At 34.4% G+C, this 11,119-nt stretch overlaps 1 non-coding gene across 1 annotated transcript; it reads left to right on the top strand.

Annotated features, from left to right (window-relative positions):
* Positions 1-1,788: 1,788 nt before the first annotated feature.
* On the top strand, positions 1,789-1,920 carry LOC114098658 (small nucleolar RNA SNORA13). Its single transcript, XR_003583765.1, has one exon. It is a non-coding gene; the product is annotated as a small nucleolar RNA SNORA13 (small nucleolar RNA).
* Positions 1,921-11,119: the final 9,199 nt, after the last annotated feature.

Genomic DNA, 11,119 nt, shown 5'->3' with positions numbered 1-11,119 from the left:
AAAATTCTGTATAACAAAATATGAATTAGAATAATTGAATTAGAATATCAATTAAAGGGATTCCAAATTATTCAACATTTATGATGACAAAAAAGCATAATAAGATATTTTATTCTTTCCAGTTGATAAGTCTATTGATGGAGGTGTTTTTGTATTTCGGACCTCAAATTGGTACAGCCTTTTTGGATGACTATTTGTATCAAGAACCACATAGTTTTTGTCAATCTCAATTTTTACCAAGTAATTCTGTTCCCAGAAATTCATTCTAAATAATCAGTTATAAACACAAAGTATATGTATATCTAAATCTCTACATCTGTATCTTTTTCTAATGTACAATCCAACATTTCTTTTAACAAAAAATTAAAACAACCGAATGTTTTTACTCAGAAATTTATACAATTTTATACAGCCATTACAAAACACACTAAAAAAGGAATATCAAGTATAAATAAAAAATGTTAAAATTGTTAAATGGGTCTGAACAGAAGCATCCTAAAGTGTGTCTCTGACAGAGAGGACAGTCAGAGCATCAGAGGTTACACTGTTCCTAGGAGTAAGTGAGAGGAACTCAGAGCCTTCAAGAGCAGTAAGGACAACCCTAAATAGGCCTGAGAATTAGAAGACAACAAGAGAAAAATATGTTAATTTGAAAAAAAAAAAGCATCTTAAATTACAATATAGGATGTAAGGTGAATTATATAAGTGAATTTATGTGTAGAGTTAAATGCCAAATCTGTAAAATTTGTTTTTTCTTGGTGGAATTCAATGACATCACCTCCTAACAGCCAGTTGGGCTGGAGAAAACACTTGAAATGAGTGGAGTTTGGCAGATTCTCTTTCCTGTCAATTGGGACTTCAATCTGTTCTGTGCTGTGCTGTGATGTGCTAAAGATGGAGGCGGGGTAGACCTGTAGTTCTTGGGGTATGCACATGCCAAAAGGAAGGGTCTGAAAAAGAAAGAAAAGGAAGGAAATGATTGGAGAGAAGCAGAGATGAGGAACAGCAGAGTAACCTGAGCCCTGATTCCAGGTGCCATAAACTCTACCCCATGAAATATCTATCTTTCCATCAATTCCCCTTTTGGATTAAACTATTCTGAGTCAGTTTTATTTTCTATGCACTTAAAATATCCTAGACTAAAACTGTATATGACAGTTACTAAATATATTTGATTTATATATGACTGAAATTTGGCTTTAGAATGAATGAACTTGAGGATTCAGAGGACATTCTAGGAAATGGCTGGACTGCTTTATTCTTCATAAAAGACTCAAAATAGCATTACTGACTTTCATTCATCTTCTGTTTAATTATCTCCAGCAAGCAAGTATTCTCTCCTGTGAGAACTCTTTACCTTTTAGTTTCATTCTCCTGTTCTTCCTACCAGTGTTTCAAAAACTGAATATTTTTGTAGCATTCCCTTCAAATCTTCTATGCCTTGAATAATATTGGCTAATTGCTCTGTAATTTCAGGCCTTACTCATTTTACTTCTGACCCTCCATCATCTTGCTTACTATAAATAATAAACACAAGCATGGATTCTGTGTGATGTGTCCAGGCCATGTCTTATCCCATAATGCTTAATATACTGTAAAAGAATCTGGAGTTGTAACAACAGAATTACCTCATTAACAAATTATGTGATCATGAGAGAATTCCTTAACTTTTCTGAACTTTGGTTTCATCATTAGTAAAATAGTTGCAACCTCTGTTTAACAGGGTTGTTATTATGCTTTGGATAAAGGTTCAGAATAACAATGGTCAATTTAAATATCAATAAATATAGCCTTTTTGTTGGCATGCTCACTTTTTGAAACTAGTAAATATGGGGTCAAAGAGGCATAAATCAATGCTTATCAGGCTTTTCTGGCGCTTAAATTTGATATTTTAATGTAGGAGTTTTGTAAGTAAAAATAAATAAATAAATACTAAGCTTATGAATACTATTTATTAAATATCATTTGATAATTTTATGGATATTTATGAAGTTGTAATATTGTTAAACATTTGTAAAATTATTTTCCTGAATTATTACATGTGCCATGCATAGTAATGGGTAGATGCAACTAATCCTGTTTTTACAGATGAGGAAATTAAGGTTCAGAAAGGTTAAATAATTTACTGAAAGTCAGATAGAAAATGAGTGTCAAAGTCACTATTGTAACTGGATTTATTGAGCTACAAAGTTATCATTCTTTCCTTACAGTGCCTTGCCCCTGAGAAAGAACACTGTTAATGCCATATTACAATGATTGAAACTAATTCACTTTGATTTTTATTTTTTGGCAACATGTAAAAGCAGAAAAAAAATCAGTCATATTTCATCAGTAACTTCCTTGTGGTTATGTTTAAAAATGAAAATCAGAGCAGTGACCTTCAATCATCTTTCTTTTCCCAGTGTGCTGATTATCTTCTATCTGTCCTTCTGGAGGAGCACACCCTTCTGTACCCACCCTGCTGTATCTGGGAGACCAACTTGCAAGGCTACACCAATAAATCTCTAACCTGACCTTTTGTTGGATTCAACCAATGGAGAGCCCCAATAGGAAGCAGTGGGAAAGATAGCAAATGAGAGGGAATTACTTTCTAATTATTTTAGCACTTGGTCCTCAGTTCCTTTCTAACCCCAGGGTAGGTTTGTAGGAATCCACTCGGAGCACATTTTGATAAATAGTTATTTTATTAAACCATCTCAAAATAATAATAATTAATTTTATTCTAGGACCTTGTCATTTGTTTTATTTTCTGATGCTTTCTCATATACTTGATACAAAACAGGGGACTTGACACACTAAATATATGTGAAAAAATGTATAAACTCTAAAAGAGAATAAAGTGACTTCATTAGAATAAAATGATATATTTGCTTTTTTCTTATAGAAGACACACTAGCTGGTGCAACAACTATAGGTGTCTGATAATTCCAAAATAGTTTCTTCTTCAACAGATGTCATTATACCAAATAGAAAAACAAGTTTTTATCCAGGCTTATTTTCTCTTTTATAAGCAAAGGCATCTTGGAACCCCATGAAAGCTGAGAAGACTCCGTCATATAGCCAGACTCCCTGCCTGGGAAACTGAAGGTAATCCAAAATGAGGTTCCAGGAGGTTCGCCTAGAAGCTGTGTGGTCACTCTGGTCTGGCAGAGAATGAAAGCCCTGGAAGCTTAGAACTGCACTCCCAAACAGCAGTCTTTCAGCTGGGATTAAAATGTTAGCCAACTTTGGACCAGATGTATTCTGAAAATAAATAAATTTCCCAAGAAGAACCATCAGTAACACAAATATAAATTCAAGTCTAGGATTTGTCTTGAACAAAGGGATACCTCTCTCTTCTCAGATAGCACTTCTGTTTTGTTGACTGAGGTATCTCAGCCATTAGAAATGTGGTCTACTTATCTCCTAGGAATAATTCATGGAGTGCTTAATTTTTCTTTTTACTCTGTATACAATCTTGTCCTCTCATAGTTTAAGTAAGAAAGAGGCAAAAATTATGCCTTTTGGACAGCCTAAAAGCTACTATCTGAGATTTTCATTCATCAACTCTTATGCTTTAAAGAAGGCACAGGAGTTCTCAAACCATTTACTAACTCAATGATCATTTCAGATCACTCAATACAACATAGCAGGTACTGCTGACATACCAATAAAAGACATTTGATAAATTGCTATTGTGATGCAATTATGAAATCAATTTGCTTTTGGATACTAGGGGCTATATTCTCCCTCTCTAGAATTTCTGTAAGAAGTATGTTTTAGCATTCCAAATTATAAATTAATAAATGGAATCTCTGAGGAGTAAGGCTACTTGCTTAAGGTTTCACATAGAAGAATGAGTAAAATGAGAAACCTGACCTCCTATTTCTACCAAAGTATTAATTTCACCAGGGAAAAGTATCCTCTGATTTTCCCCTAGATCTATCAGAATTCACATAGCAACATGTAGGGAACATCATCAAATGGAATGGATTGTAATCTGGACTGGCTGAGGACACATGAAGGGCTAGGGAACATCTGGTTTTGTTTTGTTTTAGTTCTGCTATTTCTATACATATTATCTTGTTACTGAAATATGTGTGTGTGTGTGTGTGTGTGTGTGTGTGTGTGTGTGTGTATATATATATATATATATATATATATATATATATGAAAAACAACTATTTTATTGAATTTTTGGTTCTGAATCATATTTGTTCATATACCTAGTGTGACATTGATGTTTTGATTCTGAATCATATTTGTTCATATTCCTAGTGTTATATTGATGCCTGGAACCAGCACCAGATATTCTGAATTGATTTCAACTAGTTAGCTTTTGAGAAGCTCCCCAGATAACTTTAATTTATAACCAGGGTTGAAAATTCTTTCTGTATAAGTATGGTGGAAAGAAAGGAGTATTAGAGAAGACAGAAGGTAGGAGAGGAGGCAATAAAAAATAATAGTAGAGAGAGAAGAAGGAAGGAAGGAAGAACAGAGATTTTTATCTGAGAAGCTGAAACACATGGCATGATTACAAATATCAGGAGTTAGTGAAGACCAAATGCCAAAAACATCATTATGTGTCATCTGTACAAAAATTAATTCAGAATGTGGACATCTTGAATTAAGAAAAAAAGTCAAAGTCTTCATCCTCAAGACACATTTTTTATATGAAATTACCACATATACACCTGCTACTTAAGACTCTTTTTCTTCCTGAGTCTGGATTCTATAAGTAAATATTTACATTATTAGTACATTTACTTATGCAGTTCAACACTGTTAACACAACACAATGTGGGGCAACTGGCATCACTGTGAGTGTACCAAGGTTTCATCTCCTGGTCTTGCTCTACCCAGCAGTGTTCCCCTTTACTATGCTCTACTTCCCATTCCTTGAACCGACTATTTCAAACTTCTATGAAGCCTACAAATCTCTGTTTCCCCCACCAATTTTCTTGCACTGATCAAATGCCTCTGACTCACGCATCCTTGATCCAAGCTAGACCACCTCAATAGATCTTTCACCTTGGGTTCCATCTTCCCAGTTTGTGCTCTGGCCAGTACCTGCTCTTTTTTCTCTTTATTTCTTCCAGGTACATTTGCTGTTCTCTTCCTCAATATCTCAAGCAGCCTTCATTTGTAAACCTATATCCTGATTATTTATGCTGTCTTTGGAATTTAGCAACATTGAATATCAACATAGATTAATCTCTCCTGTGTTTTCAACCTCTCCTTTTAGTACTCTTTCCACAAGCACTAGACAATGCCCAGCCTTTATCTTCCCTTAAATGAAACAAAAATGTTTTGGGCTTATATTTTCCAACCAGTTGCTGATTTATTTGCTTTCATCCCATATAAACTAAATTTTCAGAGACATCTGTATCTTGATTTTTTTCTCTTCCCCTCTCTTCCAATCTTATCTGCTAATTTAAAGTGGATTCTACTTCCATCCCTCTGTCAGGAGGGGTCCCTTTGGACATGTTGCTAAACACAGTGGGCATTTTTTTTTCCTTATCTTGTTTGATTGTCCACCAGAATTCAGCTTGATGCCTATGTTTTTCTTAAAACTTTTATCCCTTAACTTTTGTTGTAGTTCTTGTTCCTTGATTTTCTCTACTTATTTATTTTTGTTTTTTATTTATTTATTTATTTATTTTGCATTTCTCCACCATTTATATTCATCCTATAACCTATGATCATGAGTACAGGCTGTGGAGCTAACCTCAACTCAAACATTCAGCTTTAAGTCCTACCACCAGAGCCAGCATAAGTCACTTCTCTGTAAAAATGCTGACAATAACAAATTCACCATAGAGTTCTTTAGAAAGCAATAACTCTCCACTGTCTTCAGAACTCTGGTTTCACTTGGTGTTTTTTATGGAACTCTTCCATGATTCCTGGCACTGTATCATATTGTAGTTGTATATTTTTTTGCTAGTATTTTTCAAGTTTGTAATTAAATATTGATTATTTGCTGAGCATCTTTGTCTTCTCTTCAATTGTAACTTTATCACTTTTTCTAATGTTCAATTAGAATATCTATAATATAAATATTTAAACAATATGGTTAAAGAAGTGAGCGATCTTTGCAAGATAAGGTGGCAACCTAAAAGAAGTTGGATCCCATGGATGCATCTTAGGGTTATAGTGTCAAGAAAAAGTGCCCTCGCCTGTGTCATTGGCTTTGATCTGAATTTGATGGGATCACAATCCAAATGATTAAGTACAATTAAAAACTATCATGCATTGAAGAAGTAGAAATTAATTTAGCCATATGGAATTATAAATAGATTGAATCAATACATCAATCATCAAGGGAGAAGGAGAGCTCTGGCTTATAATAAAATTCCAAAGGTCCGTTGATTAATGTAGAGGGAATATGGGAATAGGGAAATTGTATATTATATTAAAGACTGGATTAGGAAAGAAGTATCAATGTATGCTAATCTAGAGGGAAATTTTGAGGAGCTGTATCACATTCTGTTTATTTCTCTATATATACACATGATCATCTACATGTATGGACATATTCAGATCCACACATATGATGTATGTGTTGATATGCATACATATGTGTACCCACACACATGGATTTCCATGCTTACACAGTACTTTACTGATGTTGTGTTTAGATCCCATAGCTATTGTGTCATATTGTTTCCAAATATTTGGATGTTATGACCAAAACAAGCTGGACTTGATTTCATATTCACCCATTTGTAAGCTGTTAATCCTTGAGCAAGTTACTTTTCAGTTCTTCAGTTTCCTCATTTGTTAAGTGAATATAATAATATTTCTTACGCCCTAGAAATGCAATGAATATAAAAATCAGTACACACACAAGCAGATAGTTACAAAGGCCTGGCATAAGTAGATACTCTTGGAGTTGCTGTTATCACTCTTCTATTTTTATGATTAATATGTTATGATAAATTGGGCCTGGAAATATGGTTTGCTTCCTCTTTGGCCTAGGGCAGTCTCTCAGGGGTCCTCTCTAACTGGTCCAGTGGCTGCCTGTTCCCTCTCTCCATCAACAATTCCCAACAAGCATTTGAGCCAAGGTCAGAGTGGTTATGGCAGCTACCACTTAGATGATAAGGGCTAGAATTTAAGGGAGCTGGAGCTAGCCACCTTTTCTGATAGTGAAACTCTCTGAGTGAATGCATCTGAAAGGAAAAAAAAAATGTTTGATTTGTGTTCCAAGAGGTAGAACATAATATTAAAGCACCTCAACCTTGTTTGTAATGACTCAGAAGCCGCCCTTCCCCACACAGTCAGCACCAAATAAATCAATTCCTTCACTCCGACTTGCTCTTGACACTGCTTTTAATCTGTGAACTATGAAATGCAAAAAATCTTGTGTGTAGTCCTTTCCTTCCATCTGTGCGTGGCTGTCAGGCAAGCAGTCAACAGCACTCCGTAACAGAAGTTAATTGGAAGGAGCTGGTGTCTCCAGCTCCTTTGGTAATTATTGAAGTCACTCGCCTGGTGTGGAATAAAGCCTCTCGCCTTCACACTGCTTGATAAAGAGACTCTTTTCCCTCCTGTTACAGTCACAGAAGCAAAACAAAGCTAAACAAAATGAAGCTCTTTCTGTTTGTTTGATAAATCCCAGAATTACTTTAAGGTAGATAAGCAGGGCTGTAGCTTCCATTTAATTTAAATACAGTTTAGAGCCTTCAGGAGGAAAATGTGTCTAGTTCACCTGTGCCCCAGTGCTCATCTCTGTCGCTGACTCAAAATGAAGACTTGGTAAATGTTAGAAATTTTCATTATTAATGCTATTATTATTAATTCCAGGTTAGCTCCTATTATTCATGAGACTTTTAAATCGGCTCTATAGGGGAAAATGTTTAATTCTCAGGTTGCACTAAGTTGGATTGAACTCTTAACTCTAGCATCACTAGTGATGATACTCCAGCCTGTTTCATCTTGCTAAACATCACCCTTTGACAATATCAAGGGAATCATATATAACTCACAGGCTGTGTAGATTAAATGAGTTAAAGCAATGAAATGCCTTGTGTTCTGGCTGGCATATACTAATTGCTTAATATACCATGGCTTTCTTACATTGATTCACAGTGTGTCTAGACACTATAAAGACCACTTACTTGTTCCACTCAGATACTTTTTGCTTCATATCTCTGACTTCAGTATAATTAATTTAGAAGGAGATGCACATTTCTCTCCCTTGCCCTCCATCACTCTCAATTCTATTTATCTCTTTCCAATATCTCCAATATCTCAATTCCAGTATCTCAACTCCAACATCTCTTTCATTTGTTTCACTGAAGCTAAAGAACATCCATTAAATAGATATTCAATAACTCCAAGAAGATTTTTATTGTGTCCTACTTCAGTGGCAAACTTTGTGACATGGCTGGGGTAGATAGCAATGAGCAAACTGGGATCCCTTTCTTCTTGATCTTTGCAGTATTATCAGGGAGCAGGGACCCACATATCCCATAAAATACAGCATGAGAAATTATGAATGAGAGACATTCTTAGAATTACAGTGCTAGCTGATCACAGAGTATGGTGCAGCCAACTCTTCTTAGGAAGCAGAGGAAATGTATTAAGAAAAAAATCTGTAAAGGAAGTGTCCTTTCAGATAGATTTTGAGGGATGGGCAAATGTTTTCTTGGCTAAAGACAGGCAAAAGATAATGAAAGAAGTGACAGTGTGTGTAAAACTTCAGGGCATGTGCCCCGAGATGAAAATATATATTTGCTGCCACATGGTTCCATGCTATGTTATACAGCAGAAGAACTTTGTAATGAGCTATGGGAAAGTCAGACAACTGGCAGTGGTGGGAAAGGGGATGGTAGATATTCCATACTGCCTCTGAGGGAGAAAAGGGGTGTAGCTGCCCCAGTTGGTGTGAGTCTTCAGAAGCTAGAGCTTATCTTCCTTGACAGTTATCTGCAGAGCATTAAGACCTTGAATATCCGCCTGTATCCACAGGCCACAGAAGGGCCAGTCTGAATTTTACCAACCAGCCCAGAGACAAATATCTATGGGTTTTTAGTGAATCATTGGTCACAAGGTTCACGCAGATCAAGAAAAGAGAGGGCTGAATTCAGATGGGAGACTGCGTAGGTGCAAGGATAACAGAGGTAATGAAAGGGGACTATGAAACATTTAACTGCAGCTTTAGGGAGCTAATGGTCAATGAATACAGGAAGAGAGTGAAGCAGATAATTTGTGTTCTTTAGTGACAGATGACATGATATTGTGATATCAAAAGGAACTGTTATTTGAGTTTTTTAACTTGTTCAATAAAAACAGGATTTTGTATGTAAACAAATGATTAAACTTGTCATTTGAAATGCGAACAGCAACACAAGTCACAAAACTATTCATTCTTTATACTTGAGTCATACTTATAAAAAAACTGTGCATGAAACTTAAGGCTAATAATTTGATAAATTGAGAAAGTTTGTAATAGTCAATAGTGAATTTTGTATCTAAATAATATTTGCACTAAAGTAGAAAAACACAGAAAGTCAGAAAAAATGTGATTTATAATGCTGATCAAACTCCCTTAATTTTCCATAAAATTTGTTTGTGTTACTTTTCAGAAATTTTCATAGACTCAAATAGCTATTATCATTGAATTTCTATTATAATTCCAGTTATTGTCAAACTACACAAATTTACCATAATAGTTCTTGCACATAACCTTGTGCAGGAGCACGCATTTGGCAAAATAGGATTAAATGAACAAAATATTGGAAATTAAATAGAATTTCATGGGCAGGAAGGAACAATGTAGGCAAGAGATTTTGAGATTTAAGTATAAAAATTTGTGCATATATTTAATATTTTGTAATTTTTTTTACAAAATGTTCTATTAAGTCTATCAGCAAGTATCAATAGATACCTGCAGCTCACAGAAATTTTTGATAAAGTGATGCCTATTTCTGTGGTAGGCTTTTCACCTACTGTACAGTTATTATCCCTTTGAAGTACTTTAGCCATTCACACTGTATGATGATAACTTTATCACACACACACACACACACACACACACAAAATGAATCTAGCAAGAATCCTTATGTCATCCTACTCATGAGTTTAAAAGAAAAAATTGAACAGGTAATTAGGATTTGAATTTGGATTGATGTGTACTAGATTCCCTCCCATTTCCACTATTTACCTTTTCTCCATGCTTCTTTCCTTTTTATTGGACTATTTTTTTAAAGAGGGGTAGACTATACAATTCACCACTTTCTAATTCCTAATTCTTTTTGTATAATTGGTTTTATCTTGGACTATGTGTTTTTCAATACCAAAAAATAACAAGTACAATAGATTCAAAGTCATAATGTCAAGGGATTTTCAATATGGCACTGAATACTAATGGTCTGAATAATATTAAGCATACTTTGGCCAGAGTTTTTATAAACTTGTTTGTGATTTTTTTAAATTTTATTTTTATGGCTATCTGTGTATTGCTTGCTCTACTTTACTGGAAAGCAGGGTGTAACATGATAGGATAGGTCATCATACATATTTTGTATTTTATTTATATTGGGGCTATGGTTCTTTTTTGATTATTGTATAACCATATAGACAAAAGCTGAAACGATGCATTCAAGAAAGTTATAGGTAACTAATTTTGTGCAAATTACTTAACCTCTTTGAGCTTTGGTTTCATTTTTATGAAATGGGGATAATAATCAAATATCACAACATTGGAGTGAAGACTAATGAATCAAAAATTTCACTAGAGGATGAATGTTAGTGTGTGTGTTTGTGTATGTGTATATATATATGAGAATGAGTGAATGAATGAATATATATATATATATATATATATATATATATATATATATATATACTGTCTGAGAATAGTACTAGCAAGTCTAAATCTTAGGAAAATGCAAGTTGGGTGTTTAACACAGTTACCATTTATTAAGTACTTTTATATGCAGAGCCTATTCCAAGTGCTTTATCTATATTATCTTATGCTAATATTCATAACCCTATGAGACTTCTATTTTATTATCTCTATTTTACTGAGGATAAAACTGTAATTTAGATTAGATAAATATTTTCCTGAAGTTTCTACAACTGCCAATAGGGACAAGATTTAAATTCAGGTCTTTCTGGCTTTAAAACCCATGAT

This window comes from Marmota flaviventris, chromosome 9 (assembly GCF_047511675.1).
Source record: "Marmota flaviventris isolate mMarFla1 chromosome 9, mMarFla1.hap1, whole genome shotgun sequence".
Taxonomy (NCBI): Eukaryota; Metazoa; Chordata; class Mammalia; order Rodentia; family Sciuridae; genus Marmota; species Marmota flaviventris.
Note: the sequence above shows the minus strand (reverse complement) of the source record. Positions and strands in the feature narration are given on the sequence as shown.